The sequence below is a fragment of the Siniperca chuatsi genome, linkage group LG2 (assembly GCF_020085105.1).
Source record: "Siniperca chuatsi isolate FFG_IHB_CAS linkage group LG2, ASM2008510v1, whole genome shotgun sequence".
Lineage (NCBI taxonomy): Eukaryota > Metazoa > Chordata > Actinopteri > Centrarchiformes > Sinipercidae > Siniperca > Siniperca chuatsi.
In genome coordinates this window covers 27899818-27920154 of record NC_058043.1, presented here as the reverse complement: position 1 = coordinate 27920154, position 20337 = coordinate 27899818, and positions in this window count along the sequence as shown.

Below are 20337 nucleotides of genomic sequence, written 5' to 3'. Positions count from 1 at the left end.
CTAAAGCTCCGGCATTGATTGAAGTGGAAAAGACTCTGCTGGCACTAAACAGGGCTGCGGAGCACGCAGGAGTGATTGATTCATCTGGCATGAATGGAGGAGCGCCGTCAACACAGCTCAATATCATCGGCCGCGTCTAGCAGGCGAGAGAAAACAAACAAGGAAGCACATGTCAGGCAGATAGATGAGGGCTGCGAGCGAGGCTGCGGAACGGGAGACATTTGTTTGAGAGATCAGAGCACCCGGGGCCCGAGGCAGCTGCGAGATAGAGGAGCAGAGGGCCAGCAGAGACAAACTGACACTGGCCACCTCAGGTATGGAGATGTCCACATACAGTGGCAGCAGCAATATCCACTTACCCTGCAATAAAATACATTTTAATTTGTGTCTCCTAAGTAGACAGACTGAGTAGTGTTGATTACTGTCATTGAGGAAGAAAAAAAGAGGAAGACATTACCCAAATTAGCAGAATTTGTCAGGTTTTGTGATCCTAATGGTTATAAGCGGCTGAGGGAGTGATTGATCAAGCACAGCCACAGTATTGCCTCAGACTTTTTCAAGGCAAATATCATACTGCTTGAATGACGGCAGCTCAGAAGCCACCGAGCCACCATGATAGCTCCTTAGGTAGGCGGTGTCTGTAGTATTGTGCTACCAAGATGGATGGTGGTGTTAGGCACCTCCCAAGAAGAGACAACCTCCTTCCAAAGCCCCCATTGGGAGCGAGCGCCATCATTGCTGTGACTGAGATGAGTTACGCCATGAGAGTCAGCCCTTCATTCTGGGGACATGAGTCCAGGGACTGCCCGGACTGCGCAGGAGTTGCTTCCCTCTCCCCCGCTGGGGTTTCACATTGATTAAGTGACACCGGGCTCTGTTGCCGTTTTTCATTTTAAAGTGGCCTCCATATTCCCCCATTAGTGCAGCCGGGAGATCTGCAGTCAAGCTTGGCACTTCAGTTGGTTCTTCTGCAATTAATACTCCTTGCCAACAGACATTTTTCAAGAGACTAGGCCATGGTTTAATGAATGTAGCTGATAAATTATACAAGGCAGTAATTAATGTGATGTCTATGCTCTATTTTGACTTAGATTTGATAAATCAGCCCCTTACTCATGTAGTGAGTGTGCCCTTTGACCCTCAAGGATCTAAGAAACTAGAGTAATGTGTTCAGGACTCGTGGGCCGCCGTAATAATTAGCACATTAGCAACAGCACATGTCTAATATGGTACATCTACTAAGGCTCGTGCTATATTTGCCTTTTACCAACGTATATGTGTAGAAAAACAGCTGCATTGTTCACATACTTACCTGCATGCTTTATGTTTACCTGGAGAATGAAAAAGTAAAAGATGTAACATTGTTAGTGAGCTTTTGTGGTGCTGGTAGGCAGATTAGTTATTTATTTTCGCTGTTGGCAGAGTCAGGCTGGCTGTTACCCCCTGCTTCCAGGCTTTATGCTAAGCTAAGCTAACCATCTCCCGGCTGTGGCTTCATATTTAATGGGCAGATATGAGAGTGGTATTGATCTCCCCATCTAACTCTCAGCAAGAAAGCAATAAAGTATGCCTTTAACTCATGGTGCACTTACGAGGTTTTTCAGGAGTTTTCAACCTCATCTCCAACTTGTGGAATCAAATCAAGTATGGAACGTATGTAAAGCATGGGCTTAATTACATCGTGCAGACGCATCGTGTTATTTTCTGAGGACACACACAAAAAACACATAATATGGGTAGCCATTCTGCACAAGGAATGCATAGTTAAAAGCAAGTAGTATATTAGAGGCCTAAGACTTAAAATGCCATCTGTTGTACTTATAGTCGAATTTGACCATATGAACTAACACATGGACTCATTTGAAATCATTCAGGTTTTATGTCTGTGAAGATTAAGTGAACCATTTGGCCCTTTCACATAAAGAAGCTCTAATAACAGCAGTGCATTTAGTGTGACCTTCCTTGCCCCACTGTGAATACTAATTTTAAAATGATCTCACTAATGTGATAACGTATTCCCTCCCTCGTTTTTGTTTTAAATGGGAAAGGCAGCAGTAAGGACAGTGTCGTCACTGCCCCCTCTCCCTGTGACACACTGCCTCTGGTTGATTGTAATAGAAAACTCAATCTCCTCCCCCGTTCCTGAGAGGCAAAGTGATTCTGGTGCTTGAAAAGATTAATAGCCCTCAAGAAGAAATGAATCAGGTGCTCTCCAGAGCCTGACCCCTCCAATGGGCGTGCAAACAGAAATCCTTTTGTGCACTCTTCTTTCTCTCACAGCTAAGTCGCCTGGTGCGGCTTGGCTTTCCCTTTTGTGGCCTTCGTACTGTGCCGTGTCGCTCCAGCCTTGGCCGCCGAAGAGACGAGGAGCGGCTCCGGCGCTGGCAAGAGAAGCAGGTGGCCGTTGCCTTCAGCTCATTCTTGGGGCTTTGTAGTCAGTCCTCTTGAAATGACTGGCGTATGGTAATGAGGGAATGAGTGCATGGGATGTGTCAGTGTCTCTCAGGCTGACAGTGCTGACAGGGAGGGATTATCTAAATGGGCTATTTTCATGCTCTTAATCACAAAAGAAACAGTGAAATACCCCCTTTCCGCAGTGTGTGGGAGCGGATATGTGTGTGTCTGTGTGTTGACAGCGCCGGCATCCACTTGTCGTCTGTAGCGTTGCCTGGCTGATTCACTCTAATTGGTGTGAGCAATGTCCGTTAAATCACTCCCTAACTCTCAGTGGACATGTGCTATCAGGCAGCTTAATGCTGCAAATTGCCTCTGCTATGCTAGAGCTGTGTGTGTGTGTGTGTGAGCGTGAAAGCCTCTCATCGTTATAGCACCTTCTTAAGTGCGTTGGGGTTGCATGGATGTTGGTAAGTGTTAAGGTAGAGGAGAATCGCCTGGAAGAGTAGCCACGCATGAGGCTTGACTTCTTCAAATTCTGACCTGCTGATTTCTGAGTGTACATTTTAAACTATATATTCTTCCATTTAGTACATTCCAATGAGGACTTGACAGCTGAGATACAGTACAGCTCGTCAAAATTATTTCACACTGGTAAACAACAGCACACTTCTAATGAGGCTGCTTCCACATAGTGCTGTCTGTAGCCTGTTCTCCTCTTGTCCACAACAGTTGTTCCTTATCTGAGCCAGTCCACGCTCGAGCGTATGTCTCTGCACTTTCCAAAAAAGCTCCAGTCTTATGTTTGTTTTCATAGCTAAAACAGCTGTCAAACACGATTAATATTTCAGCGAGAGACTGTGCTGGAGGGAAACTGTAAGTGCCATGGGAGTTGGAAACAACAAACCAACACTGTTGCTTTCTGCCATTCTCCCTCTTCGACTGCGTCTGCTGTATATATTCACCTCTATCCTGCTCTGCTTTCATGGACCTGAGTGGCTCTTTTATGACTCCTGAAACAAAGCAGCACAGATAAAATAAACTGGGTAAAGCTCTCCTGGTTGGTGTCAACAAGCTGTTGGTGTATCAGTTAATTTCAAGCCGTGGTAATTTGAACAATCATCATGCATGCTTTTTGAGATTTTCTTTTCAGAGGCAAGCAGATCACAGCTCCGTCAGAAGAGAAAGAGGGGAAACTTCTGAGCCGAACCTCAGAGGCAGTGCCTGTGTTTGCTCTGCCTTATGTCCACGGGACGGTGCCCTTTAGCCCTCATGCGAAGTCCACGTTTCTGCCCCTCTTGGCTCAGAGTAGAGCAGGCTGAGCCTCAGACTAATGATGCCTCACGGATGTTAGTATGTTGCAACCAGACAGTGAACAAAGGTTTCTCATGCTCGTGCTCCCCGAGCGCTCTGTAGACAAGCTCCCCTGACATTACCAACACAGGATCTTGACACAGATAAAAGCTTCTGCTTGCGCATAAACAAAGAAACACACTCCTTCTCTAAATTTGCTCGGCAGTGTCAGTTCTGGTGCTTCCATTGACAAGCGCTAAACAAACAAACACACAGACTTTCCACCCTGATCGCAGCTGCTGGAGCCAAACACGACTTCATCCTGCCATGTTTCATCCACGGCACCTCTGCAGCTCTCTTCACAATTAGTCCACTGCACTTGCTTTCACCTGCTCTTTCCATTTCATGCTCTGTCTCTCACACACTCCCCTCGCCCCCTCTCACTTGTGGCCTTCTTTCTTATCTCCACCCAGCTTAAATTCACTCTCTTTCCAGATCTCTTTAACGTAGTGTCAGCCATCCTGTGTACGTCCCACCCAGTCGTGCAGTGTTTCCAGCACCTCTCCTTTTCACCCCTACACACATCACAAGAGTTGGCCTTCCACCATATTCCACCCCCCCCGGGATGTGTTGCATGAAAGCAGATACCCACACGTGTCGCTATGCCAATCCTGTCAGCATGTCACGGATCGGCCGCCTGCCGTGATTCAATCGCTGTTCTCTGGCACGGAGAGGTGTAGATTACATCTGCGTGGTACAGCGCCGTGCCTCCCAGCTGACACGCAGCATCAACGGAGAGAGTAAAAAATGGGGGGCTAAGGGGGAGAAGAGAGGAAGGTGAAAGAGGAGGAGGCGAGGAAAATCATTGTCAGTGTAACAAGCCTTTCAAAAGGTAGCTGTCTGAACTTCCTGCTCACACTTTATTTCTAGTTTCTTGGAAAGACTTCTGCTGCTTCTCATCAAAGAACCAGACTTGAGGCTAATGAAACATTCCAGCAGGCATGTTAACAAGGAGTAAAAAGAAGAAAATGACTAAAGTGTCATTGAGTTTACAGAATGTGGGGCCTCAGCTCTGCCATAGACATCTGCTGTAACGTGACTCGCAGCTCAGTGGGTTTTCCTGACATCAGAGCAATGGAATATGCATGTTGTATGTTAATGCTGTGTCAAGCTGTGGGAACAGTGTCAGATCAGATAAGAACTGATAACGTGAAATAAAAATATTTGCAGGCTGGCTGTGAGCTGAGTGACTTTACAGAACACAAGGAGGCTGTTGACCTCTGAACCCTGGCAGAGTGGCTGCTTTTACTGACCTTTAGCCGGATCAAATGGCACTGGATGATTATGGACCTGTGTGCTGAGTGGGGACTTTGATCTCTCTGAAAGGTGCGGTACAAGATTTAGTCAGATGTTTGACAGGTTGTTTGCACTGACTTTTTTTTTTTAAATAAGGAGAAATATTTTTTCGTACATTTTTACAATTTCTTGTACAGAGGGTTTGCTTTACTTCAGTGATTGGTCATATTTCTCAGAACGTGACTAAAGCTAAGGCTGCTGATGTGAACAATAGCTGTCATATACTGTAAAGGCGTCAATATGCTTCAAACAAAGTGCTAATCTCCCCACACCTTTACGACACCAGAATCGGGGGCTGCGTCTGACAAGATTTGTAACTTTACGAAACTGACAATCTGACAAGCATGCCCACGTCACATAGTGATTGGCCAGGTGTGCAGAGGTGAGAAAGTAGGCAGGATTTGAACTTCTTTCATAAGCACTCTTTTTATCATGCTTCACACAACTACTGTGTCACTTTTCGTGTGTACAACCAAGTGCAACACCATGAATGCCTTTGAGGAGAGATTGTCTGAAAGCGTGTGCCGTTATCCCCATTTCTAAGATTTTGTGCATCTTGCCCCTCTCTATGATGGCATGTATGAACTACTTTGTGTGAAGCATACTGAATCCTTAAGTCGAGACAGACTCGCACCGTCGCGTGGGTCAGTATTGCACACATTGCCACTCAGAAAATGCCCATCCAACTTTCAATGCCTTGTCACATTAAAGTCTTGTTTTTCTTAAAGAGTTTCATGCCAGTGGGATGACATACTCTACCCCACCTGTTTCCAAAAGATTTTTCCAGAATCAAATGTCAATATCTTGAAACAAAGCAGAATACAAAACTGGTCACAGCATCGACTAGGAGGGGCTCAAAGTCATTGGCCAGGAGAAAGTCAAGAAAATAAAGGAGGCCATTCAGATCTGTCGCCAAATGCCATCCTTGAACAGAGACAGAGGTTGTGATTTCCCTGCATATATGACCGCTGGTTATTACGTGAAGTTCCTCACTTAGGTGGAGAAACCGAAGTTCCTCATTTATGTCACGTAATGACGACTAAGCCAGCTCCATTTGCTGAATGAAAACCATAAGATGAACGCTCCAAAGAGTAGTAAGTGGACGTTTGAGCTTAGAGGATTTTGTTACATATACTGTTCCCAAAGGTCAAGAATGAACTTCCATCCTCAAATGACTCTCTTCATTTGAATTAGAAACATGCGCATTTATTTCATCCCAGATTTTCTCACTTGAATAACATTCACTATTAGATCAAAAGACTTGAGATGCATATTTTTGGTGATACTTCTGTTTGCAGCCTGTTCCAGCCCATCTTCTGATGTCAATGAACAGAAAGGGAGGATGATGGGAGAGCTAGATTTGCAGTCAGGCTAAAAGTGTGTGTTCCTCTTTAATATATCCTAGCCCTGAGTGCGTAAACCTAATGTGCACTAATCTCTCCAACACAAAAATCAATGAGGCGTCCGCCCGCCCACACAACATTCATCTCTGCAGTTGAGTCAGGAGACTCCAGCCTTCACACATCTGTGGGATGTTAGCATCACTCATGGATTTACTAGTGTGTCGACAAACCATGCACTCTTGCTCACACACCGCCCCTCAGCTTGTGGGTAACATCAGGACACACCGCATGTCCCGTTATGAATCTTATCAGGAGACAACAGGACCTTTTTCGAGTGTTCATAAATATGAGATAATATGTCACTTCGCCTCAAGGAGTCAAGTGGAGGACACTATGCATGCTTATTATTCAGAACAAACTACTCTTCTCTTTTATTAGAATATGTAGTGCAGTGGGATAATCGGTTGTTGACAAGAAGTAAAACACAGCTGCCAACTGTCCCACCATACTCACCACAAAATAACCACTTATAGTAGTAACTTTATTTCTATGCAAATTAAGGGCATTAAGCTAATTAATGCATTAATAGGAAAACATTTGTATGTCCTTACGTGGTGAGTAGCAACAAAAGGATTGTTCGACATTTTGGGAAATACACTTTCTTGCCGAGAGTTAGATGAGAAGATTGATACCACTCTTAAGTCTGCACATTAAATTTAAAGCTGGTCAGCTGGAGGTTAGCTTAGCAAAGCATAAGAATTGGAAGTGGGGGAAAACAGTTCCAGCATGTAACTCCCCATGAAAAACACTTGTTTTTACATTTCGTTTTTTTGGATGGATTAAACAAATGAGATATAGCATGCTAACTAGTGGGCTGGTAGGCAGATTTGTGTTTTTTCACGCTTGAAGATCGAACAGAGCCGGGCTAGCGGTTGCCCCTGCTTCCAATCGCATATTTAGTGCACAGACATGAGAGTGATGTTGATCTACTCATCTAACTCGCATGAAAGCGTATTTTCCAAAATCTCTAATTCTTTTGAGAGCTGGTAGCAACTTAAAGAAAATCTTTTTTTTGTCATCAGTATGTAACTTTTATCCACAAAAAGTGCAAAAAAAAATCTAATCAGCTTATCTACTATGCAGATATGGTGTATGTGTGAAGTTTCTGTCCTTAAATGTTTTTGTTGATGGGACTCGTGTTCACATGGCACCATAGCAAAGGAACCTAAAATATTTTTTTCAAAGGGAAATACCTAAAGCATTACAAAAATATTTTTGTAAAACATGTTTCCCTGTTTATAAGTGTAGGTGCAACATCAGTCAAGACTGCCTCCAGAAGACCGGCCATTGCCATATCCACAGGAGAGAAGAGTGAGAAGAGTCCTGCTGACAGTGAATATGAGTAAAGCTGCTGGGCCTGATAACATCCCTGGCTGTGTACTAAGAACATGTGCTAATCAGTTAGTTGATGTTATTACTGACATATCACTGTCACGGGAGATTATTCAAGACAGCCACCATTGTCCCTGTAACTAAAAAGTCTAGTCAATGTCTAGTCTAAATGACTACCGCCCTGTGGCTCTCACCCCCATTCTGATGAAGTGCTTTGAGAAACTGGTTCTCAACAACATCCCAGCCAGCCTGGACCTTCACCAGTTTGCTATCAGAACCAACAGATCCACAGAGGATGCCATCTCCACTGCCCTCCACTCAGTCTTCACACACCTTGAGAACAACAACGCCTACATCAGAATGTTGTTTGTTGATTACAGGTCAGCAACACAATCTCCCCCATGAAACTGATTCGAAATCATCGCACTCTGGGCTTGAGTACCACACTCTGTAATTGGATATTGGACTTCCTTACAAACAGACCCCAGACAGTTTGGATTGGCGGTCACACCTCCTCCACTCTAGTGCTCAAAACCAGAGCCCCTCAGGGCTGTGTGCTCAGCCCCCTCCTGTTCACGCTGTACACCCATGATTGCAGCCCTCGACATGGAGACAACTCTGTTGTGAAGTTTTGGCCGGATTACAAACAACAATGAGACTTCATATTGGGAGGAAACTAACAATCTTGCAGAGTGGCGCACAGAGAACAACCTACTGCTCAACATCAGCAAAACCAAGGAGTTGATCATTGATTTTAGGAAAGAGGAGGCAAAGACACACACCCTTGTTTACATCAGTGGAGCTGAGGTGGAGGAGGTGTATAGTTTTAGGTTCCTGGGAATCAGCATCACAGAGAACCTGACATGGTCCTTTCACATCTCCACCGTGGTCAAGAAAGCTGTATTTCTTAAGGAAACTTAAGAAGGCAAAATTCCCGTGCCAAGTTCTTATTAACTTACAGAGGAGCAATAGAAAGCATCCTGACTGGAAACATCACAAACTGGAATGGGCTGTGCACGACCCAGGACAGGAGGGCTCTGCAGCAGGTGATTAAAACCGCTCAGAAGATCATTGGGACCAACCTATACAACCCTGTGTTGTAAAATGATCAATAAATCTATCTTGTATCTTGTATGAGATCTTTTGAAAAGCTGACCTCATTGATTTAACTCTGATGCTGTTTACATGTCAAGGAGCTCCACATGTGCTCAGCATTCACCCTGACAGAATCATTCCACCTCTCTCAGGGGGTCAGAAAAGCAGCAGTGAATAAATCAAAAAGTTGATGATTCTCAGTATTCATCTCAGAGGGAGAGAGAGAGAGAGAGAGAGACAGAGAGAGAGATGGAGAACAACATATAGCAGAGATTCTAGTTCCAACAGCCTCATTCTTGGAAATGTACAGCTTGGCAGTCTCACACCCATCCGGCCTGTTGGAGGATGCAAGAATACGACAGAAGGCATCGTGACAGCTCTAATCGAGAACAGACCTTGATTCTGGACACTAGTTTCTAGAGAAAATGAGCATCTTGTCATCTTCCAAACTGTGAGATGATGTCTATTTAGAACCCAATAAGGAAAGTATGCTGCTGTCATCTTGTCAGCTATTGTTTTGTTTGCCATCATTATTACATATTAGCTCCACGTGTGTTAGCAGTTTGGGACCTTAAATCAAATTAATGGGGACTTTTTACTTTGAAAAATGAAATCATGATGAAAATCACAATGTGAACAGACTACAGCTCCATCCTGTCGGTTTGTTTCCTTTGCCCTACTTTATATTCATATTGATTTTCCTGGATGTGCACTTTTGAATTTGAGTAGGGCCTACATTCTTTGACTCAGAACAAGTGATAACAGGTTGAGTTAGAATGACACAGGGTGAGCTTTGTAACATACTGTAACTAGGTAGGCTACTTGGCTACTTCTTACTAGGAATCTACTTCTACCTCAAGGGCTTCAAAGTAATAACACATCATCTGGTCACCATTTTGGAGGTCCATTGCTCTTGACAACAATGCTTAGTAACAATACCAAGAAAAGCTGTTTGCCTTTATGACTTAGCCATTTTAAAGTTATAACTCAGCCATCTCAGCAGAATGCTGTAAAACATGACACATTTGGAAACATTTGGTCTGTTGACTTGGAATGGATAATTTCTTCACTGATCCATCATGTCAATTTTGTGTTTAGACAATGTAATTTAGCTAGCTATAAGTTATCTTTCACCATCTTTTTGTCAACATTTATAGTTTGCATAAGAGTTCAGAGACTGATGGGAATGTCATTAGTTTTGGTATTTGGTCATAAACTAAAGTATTAGACAAATTAAATTTTGACCTGATAGGGTGCTAGAGAAAAATTGAAGGCATCACCAAAGTGAGTAAAAGCCATCCTGAGGTGGACATGACTGTCTGAAACAAATGTAATGGCAATCCATCCAATAGTTGGTAAATATTACACTAAAAACCACAAATGTGAACCTCATGGTGGCGCTAGAGAAGAAAAAGTTAGGGAATCACCAAAGTCATAAGGATTCATCCTATGTGCACCATGAATAGTTGTACCGAATTTCAAGGAAATACAACCAATAGTTATTGAGATATTTCACAAGAAAACAAAAATGTCATCCTCATGGTGGCCCTAGAGGAAAAGTCAGGGGATCGTCGTATTCATCCTCTGGCGACCATGAATGTCTGTACAAAATTGAATGACAATCCAACAAATAGTTGTTGAGATATTTCAGTCTGACTCTGGACCAAAGTGGTGGACTGACCGACCAACTAACCAACATTGCCATCCCTAGAGCCATGCCACTAGCATGGCTAAAATGTTGCATGATCGCATAACCAGTTGCAGGCAACACTGTATTGAGGGCTATGGGCAAAGAGAATTGAAGCCATCATTTTGTTTGCAAGCCCATTATTTTTCTTATGTGAACGCCAAACAAATTTTTCTTCATAGTATACTGCTAGCCTCAGTGACAGAATCACAGAATATAATTCTAATCCTCATCAGATCAATCCGGTTCAGGAAAGTGGATACATAAATCTCTTTTTCTGTTGTAACACATGGACCCTTCTTGTTTGGTCAGGCTTAGCACAGTGATGTTACATCTGTCCTGGTTCCACTGTGTTACCATGATTACATCTCAGCCACATGAGCCTCCACAAGTAGCACTTACTCACATGGCAGAAAAGTAGAAGCACCTTGTAGTATTTTATATGTTACAGTTACATGGATGAGTGCAGCACACATAATCTGCCCTGGGCCTGTTTCCACTGTGCAAACACTCGCTTCAGTGGACAAGGACAAGCCACAACCTTCTCTGACATGACAAAGCAGCAGGCTGTATAAAAGTCTGATCTTACACAGCTGCTTGATTCTTAATGGTGTGTTTCTCCTCACATGACAGCCCTTCTCACAATGTTATGACCGCAAATTGTTCATGCTATGTCGGACCATTAGAGAGATGCTTCTTTGACCTCTCCGGTGATAAGAAATGTGTGAATAGCTTATTGGTGTGTTTCCCCTGTTTTAAATCAGGAGGAGCGACCACGGCAACAATCCTGGGTCCTGTTCATTGAATGTGGATAACAGAGTTAGCTTGATTTGATTGTTGATGATTTGACACAAACCTGTTTTTTAGTCACATTAGCGGCGTGGCTCAATGGATGGTCTGACTATGTAGGTTTATTGGACTATCAGTCAGTCCACCACTTTGGTCCAGACAATAATATCTCAATAGCTTTTGGATGGATTGCCATAATGTTTTGTACAGACATTTATGGTCCCCAGAGGATGAAAGACTTTGGTGATCCCCTGACTTTCCTCTAGCGCCACCATGAAGTTGACATTTTTTGGTTTTTATTGAAATGTATGATGTGATTGAATTATTTGATGGATTACCGTGAAATTTGGTAGATATTCACGTTGCTCAGGGAATGAATCCAAATGATTTTGGTGATCCCATGACCTTTCCTCTAGCAGTTGACATTTGTGGTTTTGAGTGAAATGACAAGTATTGGGGGAATTTTTATCAAATCTGGTACAAACATTTACATCCCCCTCAGGAGGATTTTTTCATCTAGTGCCATGGACAGGTCATAATATAATTTAATCTCTAACGTTTGTCCACTTTATGGGAGACCATGGCAGTGGATCCTCATTCCTGCACTGCAGCAGTAAAAATGTGCTGTCTGTAGCAACTAGCCAAAGTGCTATACTAGCTAATCATGAGTATAATAAAATCATCATAAGAGCACTGATAATGGTTTCAACTCTACTTGTGTTGTCTTTATTACAAAAACAAATAGTTTTATTAATGAGACTGCTATACAGGTTAACTTTGTACTAGATTAACAAATCAAACCTGCTGGCTAATATCATGTTATCCTGGGTTAGTTCATTCAGACTGAAGAACAGGACCCTGTTTTAATGGCTTTACACATATAAAGAAAACTGATTTGCATCACTTGACCTTGCTGTTACTGTCCTAAATTCTTCAATTCCTAAAGAACAGAGAAGAACATGCAGCTCAGACTAGGATTAAGGTTCCGCAATCCACCTAACACTGAATAGCCCATATTGATTTGTTTGGCTGCTTGGTTCCTTAATGATGTTGATTTTATTTACATGCTTGTTTAACTCAAGTGTAAAGTGTTGTCAGCAGCCTCCTAATTAAATCAAATGCATGGCGCCCACGTGGGGCACTCTTGTCTAACTCTCCCCCTGGAAGACAGCAAAGGGCAAACTGTCACCCTGGGCAAGGAAATCAGGTGTATTAACAAGTCAATGAGAAATTCATGTGTGTATAATTTCACAGTGAGCACATCTGACCTTTGTTAATGATGCCACTCAAACCTGCAGGTGGTGTTTCTCAAATGAACTCCCGTGGGAGCGGCGTGCGTTGCTGCTGCGCTGAAGCGGCTCATTCCTCCTGACTGGTAGGAAAGGAAGGAAGAACACACACTCAATCAAAAGGAAAAAGTGACAATAAAAGGAAACCATTTTCCAAATCACTTTGCATCAAAACTCGGCGGGTGCTCGCTTTTTTGTTGCGTCACTTTTTTGTTGCTCCATCAAAACGGATCTGATGTCTTGCACCAAATTCTTGTGTGTGTTGTTGGCATACTTTTTTTTTCTCCCACCAGCCAGCGGAGAGAGTTGAAGGGGGGGAGTACTTTCCCGTTCATAGCCTGGCTTTCTTCTCCACCAGCTAATGGAGAGAAGAGACAAAGAGCACCAGGCTTTTACATTCACCGATACTTAAATTCACTCATGCTGCTGCTGTGATGGATCACTCTTGATATAATTTTTTCTTGAAAACCACCCATATATTGTGTCTACTTTCCCCGGAGTGCTGTTGGCTTTTGAGGTGGAGCTCAAGGGAGGGGGGGGGGTGGGGGTGAGAAAGTCCTTGAAAAGCAATTTATCCTCTTCCATCCACAGCCACCTTCTACCTGCTCGCTCTTCCAGCTATTTTCAACCATCTCCGCTGCTCATCTCCTGGAGCTCTCTTACTCCATCTTAATTTTCTTCCATGCTTTCATCACCTGCTGACTCACCCTCTCCACCCCCCCACCCCCTGCACCCCTGTACCTTCCGTATCACTCTCTTTCTCTGCGCTGCATCACCCACTTATCACATCTAGTATCAGAATCAAATGTGAAGGCCAGCCGCACTCTCGCTACTTAAATCTCTCCATAATGGAGCCCAAGGGTATCTGAAATTGAGTGTGAAGACTGCATCAAGGTCATTTACTCCACCCCACAGGATGGTGATGGATGTCTTGTCTGATTGCTCGATTTGGCTGCCCTACTTGAGGAGGGGGAGCATATCCCATTGCACTTTCTGAATGAGGGGAGAGTGTTGCTTTTGTGGCCAGAAAGTCATAGTGGGAGAGAAAAGATGGAGGAAGGAGGGGAGGAGGTGTAATAGGAGGACTGTATAATACCCACTGGAGCCTGGGGACTGAGGCGTTCTGAGTCCAGATTCTTGAGTAAACATTTAAAGGGATTAAAATAAAACATATTGATTGCTGGATGGATGGCGCACCATCTGTCAATACGCTAATCTGCCAAATTGACTGCGCCTCTCAGAGCATTGTGCAGCTCCAAACAGCTGGATTCAGTCATAGAAAACCATAAACACCAGCCATAGTCATCTGAAACCTTTCCCAAGTGCCTATGATTTATAATCCCCTGGATTGTGTGTGTGTACTTGTGGGGATTACTATAGACTGTGGTTGGACATGTAGGGATCAGACCATGCAATTGTATTGTAGGAGTAAAAAGGCTCATACTCTTTAGAAAAGCATGATCCAAAAGTGGACTGAATTGTGTGTCTTTGCCATTTGTCTTGGTCCATCCACATTCTTAAAAGCATGGTGACCCATGACAACCCTTTTACCCACTCTCATTTGTCACGTCTCTTCATGCATGACTGTTATGAAGATTAGGTTCATTATCCCATTTCATCTACTGTAATAAACTGTTAAATAAAGTATAACATCATAATGAGTCAAGAAGCTAAACTCTATGTAATTATATTCCTGTCTTCTGAGCATGGGATGGGACATTTCGAAGATTTTTTTTTTGCAAGCACATAAATAATATTTTGTCGTGAAATTATTAACAGGCAAAGAGTAATTTAAATTGGCAAACAAAAATTTATTCTGTGCTCTCTAACTAGCACAGAATATACTTAGCTATTTCTCTACTGACCAATAATCTATTGCTCCTAGCCATTGGATAGGAGCCAAAATGACAACGAAAATACATTTATTGAGCCTAGAATTTATTTTTGATTTCTCTGAATAATGTATTCTCTGCTTGATACTAATTTCTCTGCATATATAACTTTTGCACCTGAAAATCGAATCATTTTCTGTGCTTAAATGTCCCATGGCGTGCTCAGAATTGTGACACAAATACAATTCCGTAAAACTCAGCTTCAAGTAGACGCGGCACACAGCCATCCTCCATGAGGCTACAGCAGGAGTCACGTACAAATCCTGCAGTCTGACGTGTTGAGCTGTCAGATTTGTAATCAACAGGCAGGTAATTGACAAGTGAGGCATGATTGTCTTAGTCTTTATTCAGCGTTATGTTTGAGAGTTAACAAAGCGTGAGATTGGGCCGTGCCTCCACGCTGCACATTCTCAGCTTGCAGGCCTTTTGTTCTGTAGCCTTTTGTGGAGCCTGCACCAGATTCATTGAAACTCTCCGCTGAAGGAGCTGCTTTTTTGTCACACACCCTCATTCTCTACTCACATGCACATACACACACATGGGAATGCACAAAGGCTGAAGCTCTGCCAGCATTCGTGGGATAATCTACCTTCCTGAAGGTTTGCTAAAGCACCATTCACTCCCTCCCTTCCCACCACAACCCCACGTCTTCTCCTCTTTCCTCTCTCCTCTCGCCTCCTACTCCTCCTTATCGGCCCCAGTGTAAGCAGCATGTGGTTTCCTGCCAACTTCTGGGAGCCGTGAGCAGCCTCTCCAAACAGGAACACGATGAAGACATTCCACCGCTGAAGGAAACAGTGTCCTCAACCGCCCTCCCCCTCTTTTCCAATCCCCCCTAGACGCTTCCACACATCCCACACAGCTCCGCCGGGGCTTGACCACTGGACAATCAGCACACATAAACACACACAAACATGCACAGACACACAAGGCCCAGGCACAGACTAAAGCCATTCAGCACAGCCATGGACATGGAAATGAAGATGGCTGTGAGGCTGTGAGTGTGAGAAAGACAGAGACAAACAGAACTAGTGGGAGAAAGAGTGTGTGGCGTGACTATGTATGAGAAGGAGACAGAGAGTGTGTGTGCATGGGTATGTATGAGAGAGAGAGCGGGAGAGGCCACAAAAAGGATTGAAAATTAATTTAGTAAAGAAATCTATCATCAGCTTATTCCACATCATTTATCTTCATGTGCCGTCACATCAACATTTTGGTTTTGGAGCGGGAGTCTGACTCTGAAATGAAAAACTTGTGCTTATTCGCCACACTTGTCCATAAGTTGTTGGAGAGGTTCTTCTACTGTACTTTTTTTTTTATTGGAAATCCATGAAAGCTTTAGTTGAAATGCAAACATCACTGTGAAGAGTACTGGGAGAGCAGTTGGAGGGCTGTTATGTGCCTGTTAGAAGAGTGAATTTGTTTAACATTGCAGCAGGGCTCTTTGAAACCAGACAGCAGGTCTGGGTAAAAGCAATAAATCTACACAAAGAAGCAAAGCTGCTCTGTTAATTTTGATAAATGTGGTGAGATACAGAGAGACAGAACAATACAGAGGCAGGCTCTCCAACCAGGACAGACGCAACAGCAGTCGTCACGACAAACCTGAAAGATGACTCGTCCTCTTAATGACAAAGGCAGGATCACTGAGAGGACAAAATAAACTGAGTAACTAGCAGTCATAGGAGGAAGAAACCATAGGAGACTTATTTTGAACAAAAGTTTCTTTTAAAAATTGGGATACAGAAGGCTTTAAATCATTTAAAATCTTATTTATAAGCTCCTGGCATGCGAAGTGTATCAATTGGGGAATGTTATTGGGGAATTCTGTGAGAGATGATTAATCATAAGTCACTTTTCTCCTCTGCGCATATGGATCAGTGCCAGAGAGAGGGTAAGGATGTGTCCTCAATCTACTGTCCCGCTGCCTTTTTAGCAGCCAATTCTCCCACTTCTGCCCCGCTCTCTCCATCTTATCTCCACTCCTCAGTTTCTGAATGTTTCCGAGAAACAAGTAAACAGAGCGAAATAGCCCAGACAGAGATTTTGAGAAACTGATTTCTCCCTCCTTTCCTGGGTGGTTGTGCTCACCAGGCAGATACGTGGCACAGCATCTTTTTGTGTGCCCACATAAATGATTCAGTGGCATATTGAAATTACAGAGTGGGCTCCTCTGGTAAAATTGCAGAGGAGTTTTGAGATTCAGGTCAAATGTTGGATGCTCAATACAAACTGAAGTACTTGAGGCAAGAGGACTTGTGTTAAAGATGTTGAAAAGATTTATTCTTCTCAAAGTTTAATTGCCACATACTTGAGTTTCTTGTCTTTTACTGCCACAGCTGTGAATAGGATCCTTTTGGAAATTTAATTTGTTTTTGTCCTGCCAATAAAGTCTGCAAGAGAGTCATCAACTATGAGAAATGGATCCTGCTCGTGAACAGTTTCATCCTTCAGTTTAAATGTACTATGATACACTGCACAGAAAGCATCAAGATTTAATGAATTTGTCTCAGTTTATGATATCATATTCTGTTTTACAAGTAAAAAGACATAACGAGAACTTGCCTGGCTTTCATTTCTGACATTTTACATGTCTCTTTTTGGTCTCAGTATTTGGAAAACTCTCAAGTACCGACATCATGTACAGCCTTTGACTGGCATGATAATCCAGACCAGTCTATTACAGCCTCAGTCTATGATCCGCATTACAGCACCCCATCCTCCAACCATTACATCATGAGCCACATTTACCTTGACCTTAACCCTACACCTTACCCGTTCTGCAAAACCCTGGATTACGATCAGTTGGGAAAAAAACGACCAATTCTCGCTTTATACAATATCTGCGGTATCTACCAGTACAGTATGGTTAAGGCGACAGTAAGCTTCAACCGAAGTGCTTGTCGGATGGTCAAAGAGCTTCAGAAAGTTTCTTTCCCCGCCACACCTTTCCTCCATCGGAACTGGTTAAGTAAGAAGGGTTTGTCAACACAATAGTCGCTTTTTGCATATGTACAAATAAGTGCATCGCCATGAATGCCTTTGTGGAAAGACTGTCCAAAGTGTGTGCTGTTATCACCATTTAAACATAAGTATCGTATCTCCACCCTCTCTATGACGACCGGCTTTTCACCTTGCCTTTAAGTGTGGCTGTTAGGAGCAACTATAAATACTTTTTCCTTCAGATCTGGTTGCGCGACACGTTGTACCAACTAGTTTGTTTCGAGCACACCGAAACCTATAGGGTTATGGAAAACTGGTCATGGCAAATAAACTATGGTTAAGGTATGGTTGAGGGGTTAGGGACAGATCGTGGTTAGGGTTAATAAAAGGCGAATGGTAGATGCTCCATCCCGCCCTCCACACCCGTAAGCTGTCAGTGTGCTTCAACAGAACTGCTTGTCGGATGGTCGAAAAGCTTCGGACCCCCCCTCCCCCCACACCTTTCAGACGTCACATTTGTGAGACTATGTCCAACAATTTCTGTAACTTTTCGAAAACCGTCAATCCAACATTCACACTCGCCTCACGCTGTGATTGGCCAGGCGTGCGGAGGTGAGAAAGGAGCTAGGGGTTGAACTTCTCTCTCTAGCTCTCTTTTTTTCGTTCTTTACACAACTACTTCTGTCACATTTCACATGAACAACTGAGTGCAACACAGTGAAAGTCTTCCAGGAGAGACAGTCTAAAAATGTCCGCCGTTATCCGCACATTTAAATGATATCACGTCTTTTCCCTCTCTTTGATGGCTGGCTTTTCACTCTGCCTTCGAGTGTGGCCGTTTGGAACGTCTATAAACACTTTGGACAACACGTCGTATGTATGACTTCTTTTTGAGCATAAACCGACCCTTACATTCCCCCTCTATACATTAAGGGCACACTGCTTCCTGCATTGGCACTCAACGTTGGCATTGGACATAAATCGGGAGGTGTGAAATTGTCCAATATGGACATAATTCCTAGGATACTGGTCTGCGTACGTCCTGTCACATTGTGATGATTATGTTTGATGGGCATTTTGGCTGCTGCAGAGATTGAACCTGTGATTTCTCCAAACACTAGACATTACACAGTTATTACACATTCATGTCCAGAAGCAGTACAACCTCAATCTTCTACTGTCAGACACTGAGGAGCCCTCTGGAGTTATTGGAATTCAAGGCTGCTGCGTGCTTCAAACAAAGTGCCGTTTGAGACAGTGGATGCAGTCAGATTCAGTCTGAACAGTTTTGTATTGTAGGTAAACCAACAATCTGACAGTGACTCCCACTTTCTGTGAGTCTACTGGAATGAAGTTTTGCAATTTTGCACAAACATGATTAGCATGGCTGTCATCCGCCTTTGCATTATATCAAATTATTCAAAGTTCTTTCAGTGTATCTCACTCTGATTTGTTTCACCACCTTAATGTCATGCTGTTCAAACTCAGCTACTCACCTCTCATAAATAATGAATGAGGGCTAACGGTTTGTCTTGTGAAATCGTCTGTGAGTAATGTAAGCGCCTTGCTCAAGGGTGTAGTTGATGAGGGAGGGAAGAATTTGCTCCACAAGTGCACCTTTCTCACCTTTAGGCCAGCTGTTCTCAGTAAATGTTTGTTAATGCCTCCTTTAGTTGTATCAATGAATCAACCAGTCTGCACAGATATTGTGGTCTTTCTAAAGAAAAATCATATGTAGCTACAAGGACTCATCCAACCTATGAATACAAATGACCTCAGCTCGCTACATTCTATGCAAGTGAGTGCTGTATAACTTGCAAGTTAAAACAAAACAAAAAAAATCAGTTTCCCCAGGAACTCATTACAGAACCAGCGAGGCAGGGCTTAATGTTGTTTTGACTGAATTGTAGTTATCAGTAGGCCAGCTCAATTAGAGCAGCATGCTATGAGCTAAGCAGAGGTAATCACTGGGCGGAGGGCAGACTTATGTGGAGGCATGGATATTCACTCTGAACAGAAAAAGCGAGGGATTCACAATAGGACCTGGAGCCGTGGAGAGCAGCTAATGAGCCTACATGATTCACTCTTGGTCTCCCCCACTGAGAGCCTTGTCCTGGGCAGAGCGGAGGCGCGCCAAGAGGTGCAGTGTTTGCTCCAACACATTCCATGACGCAGCCTGTCAGAGCCAGGAGGGTAAAGGGGTGATGAAACCTTTCTCTTGCAAATGCTGGGTGAATGAAGGTCTTCTGCGTCTAATTAGGGTCTTGAATCAATCAATAAACATGTCCACAGTACATGTTTATTTCAGTAAATATAGGAAGGCAATGTGTCCAGCAAGGCCCATTCAACTTGATATTCCAGAAAACTCTTGAGAAAAAAGGTTTGTGGTCTAATGGGTAAAGTTTTTGAACAGTACTATTCACAATGAAAGACAACAGATATTCTGTATAGATATCTAATCCTCCATGCAAGAAAATTACTTTCGAGACAACTTTATTCAGGACAAATTAAAACTGTCTGTGCACAAGCTGTACGTGAAAACCTTTCTTTTATGGAGTTAAAGTGTGGGAGGCATTGCCTGAATGTTCTGCTTCACAATAAAAGGATTATGTGTTTAGATCACAGCCTTGGTGTTTTGTCTGGAGTTTGCCCATATGTGTGAAACTGAGTGCAAATGTGTCTGTCTGGCCATGTTTAAACTCTGTTACAGGCTGGAGAACTGTCCAGAGATGTTCCCTGTCTTTCATCCAGTGCATGCTGGGAGAGGCTCAAGAAGCAAAGTATGATGCATCCTATGATGCTGGTATCCAAATGTAACTCCAGGCTTTTTTTTAGCCTATCATGGATACATCTGTAACACTATT